The 18,109-nt window shown below is 33.2% G+C and overlaps 2 pseudogenes; both read right to left on the reverse strand.

The window, feature by feature from the left end:
• Window positions 1–263: 263 nt before the first annotated feature.
• On the reverse strand, window positions 264–6,469 carry LOC100852557 (laccase-15-like; annotated as a pseudogene).
• Window positions 6,470–7,421: 952 nt separating this feature from the next.
• LOC100250695 (TMV resistance protein N-like) lies at window positions 7,422–12,944 on the reverse strand (annotated as a pseudogene).
• Window positions 12,945–18,109: the final 5,165 nt, after the last annotated feature.

Consider the following 18,109-nt stretch of genomic DNA (forward strand, 5'->3'; position numbering starts at 1 on the left):
CAATGTCAAATTCTTTTTTTATAATCAAAGACTTCCATGGAAAATTCCACCATAGCATATCTTAAAGATTAGTCAAATTCCATTATCTTTATAGGCTTTTAACAATCCAAGAAATTGACATTAATAATCCCAAACACAATATTCTGCAACTTTACATTATTATTTTTATCGTAATTGAAAAGGAATACAAACTTAGTCAAACAGAAAATAAATCACGAAAGCTAAATAATACAAATATTCAGTGAAATCCTTGGCATGTTATTTCTTTGCAGCTTCAACATGGTGGCATGTCGGATGGAGGAGGCAGCATTTGAGCTTCTGGGTGTTTACCATTTTTCACTATGAACGCAGTTTCCATGCCCCAAGTCAGATGGCGTTCTATATGGCAGTGCATGAACCACACTCCTGCAACAGAGAAAATATACCAACGTTACACCTAACTTAATTGTAATATTAAGAAAAATTATTTCATTGGTATGCAGGTTGGTAGTTTCAAGGGTTTTTTTTCTTTAATAGAGGACATGAGTGCTTGCAATATACCAGGGTTGGATGCCTTGAATCTGATTGCAACCCAACCATTCGAAGGAACAAAGATGGTATTCTGAAGGGGAGGATCCACCAGATTATACCGCAAAGGGTCTCTATTTCCATCGAAATTCCCAAATCCCCATCCAACAACATAGAAACTGTATCCATGGAGATGCATGGGGTGGTGTGTCTTTGCAAGCACGGCTGTCCCTTGAAGAATAATCTCCACTGTGGAGTTATACTCGAGCACCCTTACTTCTGTCCCGCTGCTCGACAACTGATAGGTTAATGGAAGATAATCATATGTAAAATCGAACACCAGTGGTGGAAAGCTAGGAAAGTTATTTCCATATACACCACTGATGTTATAATAGTAAGCTTCTAGTATGTCAATTATAGGCGAATGAAAGCTTATGTTGTTTATACTTGAGGAGAATCACGTCCCATTGGGCCCTGCACATGAATCATTGATGCATGGGTATGAGTTCATAGAAAGAGTGTAAAACAGGTTAGTGCTCATGCTCAATGGGACATTGCAAGGATGTTCCGCATCTGCTAAGCTTCGAAGGCCGGCCATGACCTGAACCGATGCCTTTGTGTCATTGTATGCAGGAAGATCAGGTGAGGAGGGAGGTGAAGATGGTGTGTAGTATCCCCTGTACTGTACAATAGCTGTGGTGGTTGTGTTATCATAAAAGTCTCAATATTTTGGGGCAACAGAATAAGTTATAGACGTCATGTAATAGTGATCCGGGCGTTGGTTAGCTTCTAGTAAGACATCATAGGTTTGGCCAGGAAATATTGTGATATAATCTCGTGTCAATGGTTTCGTGTAGCTACCATCTGTTCCAACCACTGTCATTTTATGCTTGGCTATGGCGAAGAAGAGAGCCTTGTGCAAGGCAGCATTGATTATGCGAAGTAGATAGGTCTTTCCATGATCCATTGTTAGCTTGAATGTGCTTGCAATTAGAAAGGGAAAGTTGTATACTTATGACTAGCTAAAAGAAAAGGAAAAAGTTTCCATGAGAATCCACCAATTATGAAGTGATTCATTGATTAAGGGTGTAAATTTGGCTCCATAGTTTAACATTATATTTGGACTAGCCTTTTCTGATGTGTTAAATCATGGCTCTACCATCCTCATAGCTATATTCCTCTTTCTTAGCATTAACCTTTAAATATGTTGATGTTAATAAGAAAAAGTAGCATGGTTAACATATAAGAAAATGAAATCGCGTATAATTTTAAAATGGGAAGTTAAACTTTGTACCTAATTTTGAGCATGGATATAGATCATCGGGTTGTCCATTTATCAATAAAGCATCAGAGGAGTTGGGGTCACCTCCGGTTGCAAGCCCTTCATCTCAAACCGCATTCACATCACTCTTCCACCATTCTCCTGCATGTCAACAACTCCAATAATTTTAGATCTTGCTTTGCTGGTTAAATCATAATATGTAAATTAACCTTTAAAAATAACAACACTTATACCTAATATGATGGGGACTTCTGTGTTAGGTTTGTGACAAGGATACTTGGTTCCATTCTTGGGATAGATGATTATATAGCTCCATGAACAGTAGCTCAGGTACAGTCACTGTGAGCATGCCACCATAAAGTGCCTTCCTCAGTAGAAAGGATGATCTTCTAGGTAAACTTTGACCCTGGCTAAATTGGGCATTGTGTGATATACTCGGGACCATCTGTCCATGGATATCTAGGCATGGTCACCCCATGCCTGCAAAACCATAACTATACGTTAAAACTAGTACTAATTTTCAAAGTAACAAAAGATAGCATGCAACAAGCATCAACTGTATTTCAATGGAACTGAAGCAAATAACCCTAAAGTATTGTTTTAAATTTGACTTTATTTTCAAAGCAATATATTGCACCCCCCCCCCCCTCTCTTAGAAATAAAAGAATGTAAGCTATGTCTTTCTCTGAGACACACACAGGACCTACCAGTGAATGGTGACGTTTTCTTTTCCCCTATTATAAACGTCGACAATGATCGTGTCTCCTTTCATAGCATATATAGTTGGTCCCGGAAATTGTCCATTTTTTACTGTTAAAATGTTCTTGGCAGTACAAAGCCTTGTATATGAAGCTTCCCTCACTTGCAACCAATTAAAAGTTAACCATGCAACCTCATCCCAAAAGAAATATTACATGCATGAATAGTTCCATCGATCCATTCATGTAAGTGTATAACCAATTAGAAATTGATGGCATGCATGAACGACTCAACGACACCCATAGCATGCATGAACGACTCAATGACACCCAAGCATGCATGAACAACTCAACGACACTAGGGTAAGAGGTCATACAGTAGAAAATAAGAGCCATACTACTCCCTAAATCTCATGATTAGAACGTGGTGTTAAGGCCAGAATCATATATAATAGTTACCACAAAAGTAAGCCGACGGGTTGAAGCTTGGCAATGGATGCCACCACCAAAAACTAGAAACGCTAAAATTTGCAAGAGGAAAACCTTCATGATCAGCCACATTTTCCTTGGAATAAAAGCCTTTTCTCTTGTCCTAAACACAACTCCTTTAATTCTCTTACTACTTTTGATGTATTTCTTTCATATATGATTCATTATATAGGCATGGTAATTCTCTCGGGATACAATACTTCCTCTCCACGTGTCAATATAAGAGGAAGTAATATTGGCTTTCAATGTTCTTTCAGGACGACTTCAATGAGCAGGACCACTTCAAAATAATTAATTATGATATTTCTTACATGAGCAGGACCACTTCAAAATAATTAATTATGATATTTCTTACATGAGCAGGATCACTTCAAAAAAATTAATTATGATATTTCTTACAAGTTACCTACACTTTACCTTAGAATAAATTTAAAATATTCTTTCACAAGTCTTTTATTGATTAGTTCAACAAATGTTAATTAATTAAATATATGTACCCTTATCAAGATTAGTCATGAAAACTGTTTTTCATTGACAACTACTTTTAAGAATTATTTTTAAATTATTTTTTAAGAATTATTTTTATAAACATTATTTAACCAACCCTTATTATTAATTTTACTTTTTTTCGTGTTACTTAAGATAATTAATAGTGCAGAACCCATGACTTTGGTGGTTGGTGGCAGAGTTGTTTTCGTATTGTTACTTTATACAATTAGTCATGTCATTGCTTTCGTCTGAATGGGACAAAGTTGTTTCCCAATTTTTTTTACCTGAGATTTGAGATTGTAAAAGACAAGATGATAAGCTAATTTGGTATTTCAGAATTTTCCATAAAAAAACAGAAAAATACATTTTGTAAAAAGTTGAAAATAGGATACTAACAACCCTTGTAGTATCTTTTTTTCTCAACAAAAAGCAGTTTAATAATAACAATAATAAATAATTGTAGATTTAAAAAAAATATTTTTCAAAACAAATGCAATCCATAATTTATTTCTTCGAATGGTATGCATATCTTGATTAAATAAATAAATTATGGAAATGCATATATTTTTAACTTATTTATAAATAGAAAAAATAATGAATAAATTTTAAGACGTGTAAAAATTTGATCAAGTTAATTTAAACTTTTTTTTTTCACTTTCTTTCTCCTATTCTTTTTTTCTCACATTTCCTTTTAAACTTTCGAAATAAATTCCCTACTATTTGTGGAGTTTTAATACAAATAACACCTTTATTAGTTAGACTTACATTATATCACTACCCTCACCAAAGGTAATGAAGGTCAACAACTTCTCCCTTGTTGACTAGGTCCACTAATAACTAGAGTTTCAAAACCAATAATAAAATTCACTTACATACAAATAAACAAATCATATGATATTCCCAATTTATTTTATAAACTAAGGAACAAATCATAACATTTTTAGCAAAATATTATTTGATCCACTTTAGGGATTTAAACATTTTGATAGTTTAAAAATAGATGAAAACAAATAAGGAATTAGAAAATGGTTTACCGTATCATTAACCCCTAACTTGAAGATATCATTCAAAATCACGAAAGATTTAGTCCACTCCTAATATAATATAAATACAAAATAATTATTAAAGACTAATTATCTAAATTAATGGCTTCCTAAATTTTTTGTAAAACTTATTTTAATTCCAAACCCTCTTCTAAAAATCTATATTTTTTAATTAAATTTTTTATCAACCATATTATTATTATCATTTTTGCTTTGCATAATTACATCAATAGGTTTTGTTTAATTATTAATGTTAATATTCTTTATTTTTTTCATGGTAAGTAGAATAATTATTTATTAATTTACTACTATTTTTACTTATCTCCTACCCACAACCCAAGTCTTATTATTAGTTTATTATTTCTTTGCCACAACCACTTTCCTCATTTCCTCAATTCTTCTTCCTATTAATCTCGTGGTTAAAGAAAGAGAAAATAATTTAATAAATAAATAAGAACTTACCTTAAATTTCATAATGAATCAAATTAAAAAAGTTTCTTCTTTCTAACCCTTCAAACCAAACTTCTCTAAAGGCCTTTCTATTGTTTATTTTTCCCTTCTATTTTATCTTTTCAGTATTTAATAATGCGGAAAAATCAAAATGATATAAAGTTTGAATTACCCAAAATCTGAAAAAATAGTTGTTTCACCATTTAATTCTTTATCCCAAGTCATGAATGAAACCACACTAAAATTGAGAATCACTTTATTTCACAGTATAAAGCATTTCACCTTCTTTTTCAGATAACTTTTCTTTTCGAGTCTTTATTTTCCATAGAAAAGTTTATTAGGGTGATTTTTTGGGCAATTTCTAGTAGTTCCAACTCCTAGAAATTGTTCCACCTTTGATATTTTATTTGGTTAGGTCAGGTTGGGTCACCTCAACTTGGGAACCCACCCAACTCCAACAATATTTAAGTATTTAATAAAGTAAATGATTGAATTACCATGAACAAGTATAATGATCAAAATAAAAATTTTACTCTTTTTTGTTATAATATAAAATCCAACCTCTAATTGAACAAATCATTTACCATTTAAAAATATTCTTAATATCTTCATTTTCTTTTTGTGTTTTTGAAAGTTCATTTTTATTTTAACTAGATCAAATAATATTTGTATAATAATGCCTTTAACATACATTTTTTATGAGTAACACCAAATAAACATCTCAACAAATATTATATAAGATGATCATTAATTTCACTATCTTCATTTTATTTATGTTATTCTTCTTTATCCAATGGGTTTAATTATGTGTTGTAAAATGAACAAGGACCTCTATAGTTATAATCTCACCTAAAAAGTTGGAGAAGTTATCTCTACATTTATGGTTCATGCATGAAATAAATTGTTTTTGTACTTCCATCATCAAAGATGCATGTATGTCTAAGAATGGCAAAAAAATCTGTTGTTCTTGTATTGAACATTTTTAAGCTTTTCTAAGTCAAACAGATTAATTTAAAATTGTTGGAAAGTTTGAAGTTTGAAATTTGAATTATTCAAATATTTGTTGATTTGAATAAGTCATCGCAGACTATTAAGATTAGAAGTTAATTTATTTGTTTTTAAATCTTATGAGATTAGGAGTTATTTATTCAAATAAGGATTGAATATCCACCAGGTTGTTGGGATAAGAATTCTAGTTTCCTTATTTTTAAGGATTTTTGAATTCTAGAGTCAACCTATAAATCTTGTTGTATTTCGTATTAAAAATAATAATAAGATTTTTGTGCTTTCTGTTTTTTTTTTTCTACTTCGGCTTCAAAAATAATTATTTTTTGAGCTTAAGAGGTTCAAACACCTATTCACCCTCTCTAGATGTTACCTAAACTAGATCAACTAACTTTTAATGAGGAAAACTCAAATCATAGAATTTGCTCTTTCAGCCAATGCAACTAGGCTTAGACAAATTGAAGAGTAAATATCCTTTCAAATCAACCAACTAACCTTTCATCCATGGAGACCTTCTCCAATTTAAAGATCATGAAAACCTGTCAAAGCATTTCTAAAGAAAAATAAGAGCATTGTGTCACGGACTTAGTCTTCTTCAAGTGTTTTGGAACTCACTTGTTTTGGTTGGTTAGGTTCTTGGGTGGTACCTTGGCCAAATGAGGCCTTAACCTCTTTATAGGCACCTTAGGAAGTCTCTAGAACCTTGAAGGGTTCCTTACAAATAAAAAATAATCTAGAAGCTCCTACACTAGTCTATGTACAAGATGACTTTGGAAGATTCTAGAACACCCCACACTTTTCCAGTGGTCTCCTAGCCAAGTGTAGATATGTGTGGATATCTCTAGCATTTTCTAGAAGCTTCCACACTCTTCTACCTTGTAGGTAAGTGTAGATGTCTCTAGGGGTGTCTACAAGCTTCCTACCTCCTATATAAGCCCATGAGGAGGGTCATTTGAAGCATCTTGTGACAATTGGCTCACCCTAAGGGTTCCTTGGAGAGGCTTTGATCTTAATCTTCTCTATGAGTTGTTGAAAGGGTCTTTCACAACTGGGATTGGATTGGATGGAGCACTTATATGAACTAAAAATGATAAATATTATAACTACTCAAAAGACATTTTCACAGAATTGCCAACCTGCAGATCATTTTTAGTTAACCAAATCTTAAAACATTAGTCACATCCGTGGCCAAAATTAAGTGAAGGCTAAGCACAGATAGAAGAGGATCATCAGGACGCTCTCCTTATCTCTACCAAGCTAGCTAACAACCTTGAACAGAATATTGCTCGAGCAGTCCATGGCTACTATTAAAAGGAAAAACCTATAAAAAAATATGAAGAACAAGAAGCATAAAAAGAAAATATAGGCTAAAATAAAATGGTTCAATTTGGGAATCAACTGCTACGCAATATATGACTAAATTCTCAGCTAGATTCTTATGAGTTCTAACCCCCAAAAGCATCAAATGCAGCAGAAAATCTTGCAAAAGAGAAACCAGTAAGACAATAACAATATGATAGTTTCATCTCTACCTTTCAAGTTTGAGCATCTAGTGCTGATGCATCCTCTCAATGTAGAAGTGGCTTGCTTCATTATATCAGTATTGTAAAAAGAAGAGGTGTAAGCTCACCATAATCTTTAATAGTGAAGAAACTTGAATTCTCATCGGTAGTGCTGCACTGAAATTCTGGTTGATTGCCTTCTTTCTCATCCTGTTGATATAGTAGATGAACCCCACACTTCTTCACCCCATAAGATGGGCCATAGACTTGGAATGAAGCCTGAATTTGACTCAGTTTATTTAGCCAATTGGCGTGGCCAATCCCAATTCGAGAAATTGGTTGATACCCAAGCCACATGTGATCTGATTTAATGAATCTGTGCCCTTCATCCGAAGAATTCTGGTGTTCTTGATTGATGGGAGCAAAAAGGTGACCAGTTTTACCTTGAGTCAAATTCAAATGACAAAATATATTACCAGGGCAATCATGGACAGCACCCTTAACTACAAAAATAGCGCACACAGCCAATCCCATCAACCTAGTATACACCAATTTGGAGGCAGATGTACCATTACTGTGAAGCCTATACTCTGTTGGCTGAACCACTAACGAATTCAACTTCCAGGAACAAAAGTGCCGGATTCAATATGTGGAGTATATGGCACCATCTGGGTCATGAAAATCAATGTCAAGTTATATGGAAATAATGTAGGAGTAGTGCTCAAAGGAGTATAAGAATTATTCCATAGGATTTAATTGATTTACTTTTACAATATGATCAAGAGAGAGAGGAGAGAAACCTGGATTGGGAATTGAAATCTTGGTAATTTATTTGCCAGACTTTGCATTTCCCTTAATGTAGCTGCCACAAAGTTGCTGCTTTCATTCTCAGACAGTGAAGCAATTAGAAAATGTGAATCGGAGGCCCCCACATTCCTTGGATCTGTAGACACTTGATGGACACAAAATGTTTTCCGTAACTGTGCAATCAGGGGCATCTATTTCTTCTATACTTGATGGAAGCTCTGGTAATGATTGAAGCCTCTTGCAATAACCCAACCTAAGGCCTTTGAGCTGTGAAAGTTGATTGAGGCTTGCAGGTAGAGTAACAAAATTGTTTCTGCTCAGATCTAAATATTCCAACGAGCACAGAGAACTAAAGTCATTGGGAATTGCTCCTTCCAATATGTTGCAATCACTTAGATTTAACTTTCTTAGGGATCTTAAACCAAAGAAAGAATGCAGTTGAAAACCCCTAGAGCGTCCGATTTCTGCGGGCAACAACTGGAAAGAGGGGAGTGAATTCCTTGGATTGGATTCTAGTCCTTTACATCCCTCAAATGATAATACTTCAAGGTTTTCCAAAAGAGAAATAGAGGGTGGCAGCTCTTTTATAGCAGTTCCAGCTGCTTCAAGCTTCTCTAAACCTTGTAGGCTCCCCAAACCCTTTGGCAAATTGTCTAGTTTTGAGCAACCAGATAGAATAAGAGTTTGAAGAGATTTCAACTTACGAATGCTATGTGGAAGAATTGCAAGGCTTTTGCATTCTCTCAGATTCAACAGAACAAGTCCACTTAGATGTTGGATTGATGAAGGTAGCTTTTTTATAGCAGTTCCATATAAGAAAAGTTCCAACAAACTCCCCATATTTTCCAAGACTTCTGGAAGCTCTTTGAGTTTTAAGCAATCTGAGAGAATAAGAATTTCAAGGGATCTCAACTTATAAATACAGCTTGGTAATGACTCAAGGTTTTGACAGTTCCTCAGATTTAATAGAACAAGTCCAGTCAGATATTCAATCGACAAGGGCAATCCTTTTATTGCAGTGCCCTCCAAGGAAAGCTCTGATAAATGTTTCATGCACCCTTGGACCTATGGAAACTTCTTGAGTTTCCAGCACCCGGAGAGAGTAAGAATTTCAAGAGATTCCAAACAGATGCTTCTTAGAAAGTTGTTCAACTCAACTTTAACTCATATTTAGCTCGACAAGCTGTTCAGGATGAAAATTTAATGGGAGGGATTTCTGAGGGTATCCATGCCAATATAGACATCTTAAGTTGTTTGATAGAAATTTGAAGTCTCCAGAAAGAAGCAATTTACAGTCTTTGAATTGATTCAGTTTATTCATCCTCGTGCAAGCATCAGAATCAGCACATAACTCTTTCCAAGAAAAATATTCAAAGCTTCCACATAGCAGCATGTTACAGACTTTGAGCAATCTTAATTTGTTCATCTTCATGAAGGCATCAAAACTGAAGTGTAGTTCCTTTGATGCTGACAAGTCAAGGACTATGCCTTCAACTACTTTAGTCCCCTGCAATTAACCGGGAATAGAGTATGAATTGGAAATTAAAATCACAAAATTCTAAAAGGAAAAGCACAGAAAGCATCAAACTAATGACTTATTTTCTTTTTTTTTTAGGCAGTGTTCAAGGAAGCAAGTAAGAAGATAAAAGAAAATGCATCTACTAAGACAGAAACTCAGGGAAAAGTTAGCAAAGGATTCAAATCAAATAATTCCCCCAGCTTTATATCTGCCTTTGCATAAATATGCAATACCTTATTAAAATTGTACATATATGTGAGTTTCTCAAATGAGTTGAAATTATCCAAACTTTCTCTTCACCTAGAGCTTATATATACAAAAAGAGAACACACACATACAAAGCTCATGTATTTATTTCTTACTGTGTTTCTAGTTAATGCATCACTGACATCTTCATGAATCCAGAGTCTGTTGTGTTTTTCAGGATATTTAAGAGATTCTTGCCAAACAATTTCCCAACCCATTTCTTGTAACAAATCATACATGCACAACTTATTATCTGAAACAATTATGAGTGACTTATCAATGAGAACCCTTATTCCAATATCCGGAAAGAAACCACAACTCGCTAGTATTTCTGTGACAAAATCTTTGTCCTCCCATTTACAAAAGCATGCAATATCGAGAAATATATCTCTCTCTTTGTTGTCTAATCCATCAAAACCCATTTTAAGCACATTCTGAATTTCCATGTTAGGAATTCTTTTTAGTTTGTCCAATTCACTTTTCCATTCATGTATGCTCTTGCTATACAAAAAAGCACCCAAGACTTTAAGAGCTAAGGGAAGGCCCTTACTATAATGTATTACATCATAGCAAAGCTGCATATAATCTTCTCCAGGGTCGTTATGTTTAAAGGCATACTGACAAAAGAGTTGAAAAGCTTCACTATCCTCTAATCCCCTAAATTCATAAATTGCGCTGACTCAATGTGTAACAAGCAAATGCTTTTCTCTGCTTGTTATAATAATTCTACTTCCTGAACCAAACCAATCATGGTTTCCTGCTAAATATTCTAACCGTTCCAAGTTATCCACATCATCAAGAACAATAAGAATCCTCTTAGAGTGGAGTCTATCCTTTACAAAATTGATTCTTGTATTGGAAATTCCTAAATTTGGATTTCCATCCTTCAATATCTTTGAGAGAAGTTCCACTTGTAAATGACCCAGACCACGTTTTTATGAGCCTTCTCTAACATTTTCAAGAAAACAGCAACCCTCAAATTGAGTGTAAATTTGCTCATAAATAGCTCTAGCAATAGTTGTCTTACCTATGACACCCATGCCCCAAATTCCTACACTTCGAACATTATCCAACCCAATACACAACGGTGAATCCATTCCAACCAGCCCTTCAGCATAGCACGAGGATGTACCAATCAATTTATTAGATATATCTGTGACAAGTTCCTCAATAAGTATAGATTCATGCTTGCAAATTTTGAGGAAAAAAACTAATCATTTAATGAATTCAAGGATCCATTAAAAAAACAAAAGAGATATTAGATAAATCATCAGCGATTTAGTCTTGTTTTTTGTAACTTAAAAGTCATATGGCAAGCTTATATCTCAGATTTTTTCCAGTGTAAGTGTGTGTGTGTGTGTGGGAGAGAGAGAGAGAGAGAACTGTATTGCTATCTAGACAGACAGACAATCAAACTAGATTATAATAGCAAGCATCTGCCGCACTTCGTAGTAGTCTGCATGAGGAACTTCTCAGGATAGAAATACTAGAAAAGCCAGTGGATGCATGTTTAAGACTGCAGTAGCATTGATTGATAGTAGGATTACTAATTCCAAGTTAAGCATATTGGCAGGCAAAAATTCTCTTCCAAATGGTTGAAAAAATTAGGGATTACCATCCAAAAGGTTTTAAAAGCATGACTATCCAATGGGGTTGGGGGACACTACTTAGGCATGGAAGAGAGAATGCCAAGAGGTCATTGGAAATGAAGAAAAAGCATTAATCCAAGGTCAACTTACCAACGGAATAAAGCACACTAAGGGCAAATATGCTCAAGATAAGGTAAAAGGTTTTACAGTGTAGTCATAACATTCTTGCTCAATGTGATAAGGACCGACCAATGTGTAGCTTCAAACACCTTCAGCAGAAAGGAGGGAAAGGGTCATTCATATTATGGTCAAGTGGGTTGAAATCACAATTTGATGAGGGTCGAGAAAAGTTTGATGTGTTGGTGGATTGGATCCAAGTTATTCCATCTTCATAATTTTGATCACAGTCATGGAGAGATTTCCTTGCATATGTGAGATCAAGTTCATCTAAAAATCATTCAGTCATAGGCAGCAAAATACAACTTAATCCATACATGGGTTTAAGTCAAATCATCTTGGATCAATCTCTCTATTGATCATCCTATGATTTCCAATTTATATGGCTATGCAAGCTTTAAAGTTTCAGCATCATTACATCATACACCTAAAAGGCAAAGGAAAAAAAATTGCAGTTAAAAATACCTAGCTCGAGAATCCCATCCAGAAATATTGGCAGCTTCTGTCAAAGCCACTCTCCACTTGATCACTTTCTCCATCTGCTCCTTATAAACCTCTTCATGCTTAGCAAATGCTTGTGCAAAACTCCCTGTCTGTTTCCTCACATGAGAGGGATCCATATTGTAGAAAACTGGTAAAGCTGCATGTCCCATCGCCATGGTGCAGTCAATAATCTTGACAAGTTCCTCCAGACACCATGTTGAAGAAGCATAGTTTTTAGAGAAAACGATGACGGAGAATCTGGACTCTTCGATGGCTTTTACAAGTGCTGGAGAGATCTCTTGCCCTCTTCTGAGCTGGTCATCCATGAAAGTCTTGACTCCTCTTTAACACAGAGCTCTATGAAGATGGTCAGTAAAGCTTCTGCGGGTGTCTTCCCCTCTGAAACTCAGGAACACGTCGTACTTCCATTGATGCGTAGAAGGTGAAGATGAAGATAAAGAAGCCATTAAATTGGAAATTTGATAGCTTAATTGTGGGACAGAATTATAAGTGAGTCAGAGAATGAATAAAGACTAAACTGAACTGAAAAGAAAATTATATATGGCTTGACATGCAAATAGCAAATCACTATGTGCCCAGAAGTTTCTTGTGATTTTCTTGTGAGCTGCCATCGAAAAGGCCAGCTTCTAATAACTTACAAAATAAATTTGTTTGGGCCGCTTAGCTTTATCGTTAGGAAAGTCTTCACATCCAACTTTTGATGTAGGTTTACCTTTTTTTTTTTTCAAATATTTGCCACCTGTCGCTTGGACATTGGAGGGAAGTTTTCCAAGTACGAAAACTAGATGAAACTTTGACCGGCAAAGAAAACGAAAAAGACCTTAAGGAATTAGAAAATATTATCTTTCATATTAAACTTATCTTTTTGTAAAAGCTCTCTACAATTAACTATGTGTTATCATAAAGCATTATTTAGGCTATGTTACATTCTTGGAAATAAATAAAAAAATGTAAGAAAAACAAAAAAGAAATAAAATTTAAAAATTATTTTTTTCATTAATATAAATTAAATAATTTAAAATACCTAAGTTTTTTCAAAATTTTTAGTCATGGTAGTGGGCCTTTGATCAACCAAAGATAGCCCATCCATCATTGGCCAAAGTGAAGCACAACAACCTTATATTGGTGATGTCACATAGCAATTCATTATTCATTATTTTGTTTTCAAACACACAATATCAAGATTTGAGCGTGGGTCTTTCACAATATCTTTTATATACTAATAATTGTAAATTAATTACAATAAAATTATTACAAATAATTTAATTTTAATTATCTTATTATGTCTCTTATATAGTGATTAAATATACGACAATTATAAATTTATAAATCAAATTATTAACAAATGTTTCCTAATTCGGTATATTATTGTTTAATATTACAAATTTATTATACATTTATCAATTTTTCTTAAAACAATTTCAATATATATATATATATATATATCAGAATTTTCATTGATATTTCTTTATATATCTATAAAGTCCAACTAATGATATATCGGTAAAAATCAATATTTTCATTCTTACTTAACATAAGAAAGAAAATTATTCAAATGGTGTGTAAATTAATGTGACCTCCTGATGACAATGACAACAACAACCATGAGTCATAGTTAATGCACGTGTGTGGTAAATTAACTTAGTGTTTGACAAAATAATTATTTATTATTACTTAAAATTTAAAAAATAAATTTAAATATTAAATCAAAATAATTAACTTATTCTAAATACTAAATTTTTTTATTCTCTGTGTTCATATTTGGTGATAATCATGCTTTATTTTAAGAATTCTCTTTTTTTTTTAGTCAATATTTTGTAGTTATTTTGTAGTTTCACAATAGTACTTTTTAATATAAATGTTTAACAAGCTTAAGTTTATGAAGAAAAAATATTAAGAAAAATTAATGAGTTTAAATATATCAATATAATAACTTTAAAAATATTAAGTTGATTTTACCAAAATTAAAGTAAAAATAATTCTTCTTAAAATTAATTTCAATAATTAAGTAATAAGGATTAAATTTCATCATACACTCTCTTAATTAATAAATGACATAACTTCTTTCAACAACTTCTTCATTCTACTTTTGAAAAAATAAAATAAAATAAATTTTAAAATTAACGTGATATTTATTTATTTATGTCTAAAATTTAAATATACTTGAATTTGACTTAAATCTAAATATAGCTTGATATCGTTAAGTGTTTAGACTATTTTTTTTTTTTTACTAGTGTTTAAATATTATTAACCGTTAAATTGTTATTTTTATTAATATCAAAATATGTGAAGTGTTAAATTTATTTATTTTTGGTTAAAAATTTATAAAAGTAATTATTATATTTCTTCTTATTTTAATTTGAAAAGTTATAATTTAACAAAATAGTAATTTAATTAACACATCTAAAAATATTATAATACATTATCAAAGTAAAAATTTTATAATGATAATTATGTAATTAGTAAATTATATTATTGTACAATCCATTGTTCCATGTCATATATTATAGCATAACTATGCATACCCATCAGTGCATAGACATACATCTTTTGATAATCTATCATGAATGTCTCGTGGACTCTAAGTGAAGTATGTAGCTATTATAGTATAAAGATGGTGTAGGAAGAGGCTCCAAGTTTACTAGTTCACACTCAACCACAGCAATAGGGAATATATTGCACATTATTTCCATCTAAAAGAAAGGTAGAAAAGACCTTAGGAATGGAACTTTTAGATAACACCTAAGGGTAGCAATGAGATGAGTCTAAGAAGGATCACTTCAATCTCAATCTTATGTCATTTGTTTATATTAAATGGGGTGAGATAAGACAAAATCATATTCGCACCTGTCTTGAACTTGGTCCGAGGGCAAGAAGGGTCTCTAAAAAAATCAGTCTCATTGTCATTCTTAGGTATGCATCTATACCAATGAAAGTTTTTACATCTATTAAAAAATTCAATGTTCTTGATATTAATTAACTTCACCAAACTACATACACTTAATATCCATGAAAAAGTGTCAAAATTCTCAACTAATCAATGACATAAACTACAATCAAGTTTAGTACATCGTGACCCTAAAATACCTCCAAACCCCATTTCTTGTAGAACCCCCTTCTAATTAGGTTGCAAGTGTTGAAGTACTTTATACACCTAATTAGGCGAACAACAAGTGTCAAGATAAGACTGCAAGCCATACAAATACATATGCATATAAATTTAAAATTGAAAGAAAATATTATCAAATTTTTAAGTATTCTATGACATATTTTAAATATTTCTTACACATGAATTTCAGGAACGAGAATAGAACCTCCATCTCCATATGAAATAAAGAGCAAGTACTTGGAAATGAAGTATGTTGAAATGGAAGCTTATATGAACCAACAAAGAGAAAAATAGAATGCTTATGGGTGCACAATAATGTTTGATGGATGGACAGGGCCCATAAAATTAAGTATAATTAATTTCATGGCCTATTCAACAAGAACCACGGTGTTCCTTAAGTCAGTTGATGCATCTAACAATATTAAAGACCACAAATATATATACAAGCTATTAAAGAGTGTTATCAAAGATGTTGGGGAAGAAAATGTGGTCAAATTGTCATATATAATGGGACGGCATTCGTGAAAGTAGGCAAACTATTGATGAAAAAGTTTAACTTATATTGGACTTTGTGTGCGACGCACTGCATCGACTTAATGTTTGAAGACATTGGCAAAAGAACAAGTGTTGCAGAAGTGATAAGCAATGCCTGTAAGATAACCAACTTCATTTACAACCATGGTTGGTAACTTGCACAAATGAGAAAGTTTTGTGGTGGAGACATTGTTCGACCTAAAGCTACGAGGTTTGCTACTAACTATATTGCTCTTGATAGTCTTCTTAAAAAAAAAAGGGTTGATTTAAAGAAATTGTTTAAGAGTGATCAATGGGCACAACAGAAGCTGAATCGGATAAAAATCGGTCAAGAAATGGAGAAATTAATGTTTGACCATCCGTATTGGGACAAAGTGACAAAAGTGGTTTCATTATATGAGCCACTATATGTGGTGCTTCTTCTTGTAGATTCAGAAGTTGTTCCCACAATGCCCTTTGTGTACGATCTTATGCAAGTGATGAAAGAAAATCTCATTCGTCAACAAGCTAGAGAATGGATGTTTGAAATAATAAAAGGTCGTTAGGAGAAAACACTAAAACATCCACTTCATGCAGTAGGTGATTAACCACTATCCATCTTCATAAGTTCTTAGTCTTGATGTTATATAATTTTTTTCTCCTATAAAATACTAACTTTACTTAATTTTATTATAGCATATTTCTTGAATCCAAGGTTTCAATACAGACGTGGAGTTGGTAGCGATCCCGAACCGCTCCAAGCAATCCATGACGTTTTTGTGAAATTAGACCCAATTGCTGAATCGCTTAGTCAATTTGGAAATGAGGTAAACTAAAAATATTTTATTAATCAATTTATTTGAACATTTACTAAAAATATTATATTCACATATTGAATATTGAATACATAGCTTGTACTTTTTCGAGACGCGAAAAAATGATTCAGTGATTGAGCGACGATTGTCGTAAGGTCAACCATGGTTCCTGGTGAGTATTATTTCTTAATAGAAAACTAAATTTATTATCATTATTGTAAATTCACAACATAAGTATTTATATAATTATGAATTTGGTTGTAATTGAATGGTGGTTCATGTATGAAAATCATACACCGACATTGAACAAATTGCCCATCAAAGTTCTTTCATAAACTGTATCATCTTCTACCTGTGAAAGAAATTGGAGCACATTCACTCTCATTCACACAAAGCAATGAAATCATCTAGCTTACCCTCGATTGTAACAATTAGTTTTTTGTTATTACAATATGAAGCTAAAGCTGCGTGATGTGGAGGTAGAAAATGATAGAGTTGTTGAGAAAGATTACCTTGATCTCCTTGACATTTCAATCGAAATGGGTGAAGAAGAGGATAATCAATTGTTCCAATGGGTTAGGCCTCTACACTTGGATGATGAAATCAGAAATCCTAATCCACGGATTGTCGCTCATGCTCGAGAATTTGGTGTTGACGTTGATCGAGTGATGTTTGAAGAAGTTCATAGTGAGAGTTTTAGCAAAGACATTGATGATTCATTTGAGGTAGCATTGAATTCACATCCTTCTGTTAACTCCACAAACGTTGGGTGAAGTAGTAGACCTAGTGCTGCTGGTACTTCTGCTTCTGGTTACGATGGTTCAAGAGGTAGAATTGATGATGAAGGTGATAATGCGGGAGGAGATGTTGGGCAACAACAACAAAGTCAATATCCAATGAGCCCATTCACCTATGAAGATGATTTCACACATTGCACCCAAGATGAAGACCATGACTCTAGAAAAGTTGGTCCAAGCATAGGAGCTATTGGGAATTCGTATAGAGGAAGAGAACAGACGATGGCACCACCATTTAATGAGCAGTTATTTTCAGCTAGTTTTGAGTCTATAAGTATAAGGACTCAATTTAGTGACTCATCCAATGAGGTTAACGTTTATCCTCCTTATGTGATGGTTTATGGTCAACCTTTAAGTTCAATGGATGAAGAGTATGGTATGCCTAGTCATTCTCCTTCTACACAAATGTCATATGACTCATATCACATTCCATGTCAGATGCAAGGAGGATTTGACACAAGCACATGGGTGAACCTAAAGTATCCCATCCATGTGGAGGCAGTGGGTAAGACTCAAGAGATCTATGCATGGCATCTTCGGATTTTTAATCAATACTATCGAGACTCAT

The sequence above is a fragment of the Vitis vinifera genome, chromosome 18 (genome assembly GCF_030704535.1).
Source record: "Vitis vinifera cultivar Pinot Noir 40024 chromosome 18, ASM3070453v1".
Taxonomy (NCBI): Eukaryota; Viridiplantae; Streptophyta; class Magnoliopsida; order Vitales; family Vitaceae; genus Vitis; species Vitis vinifera.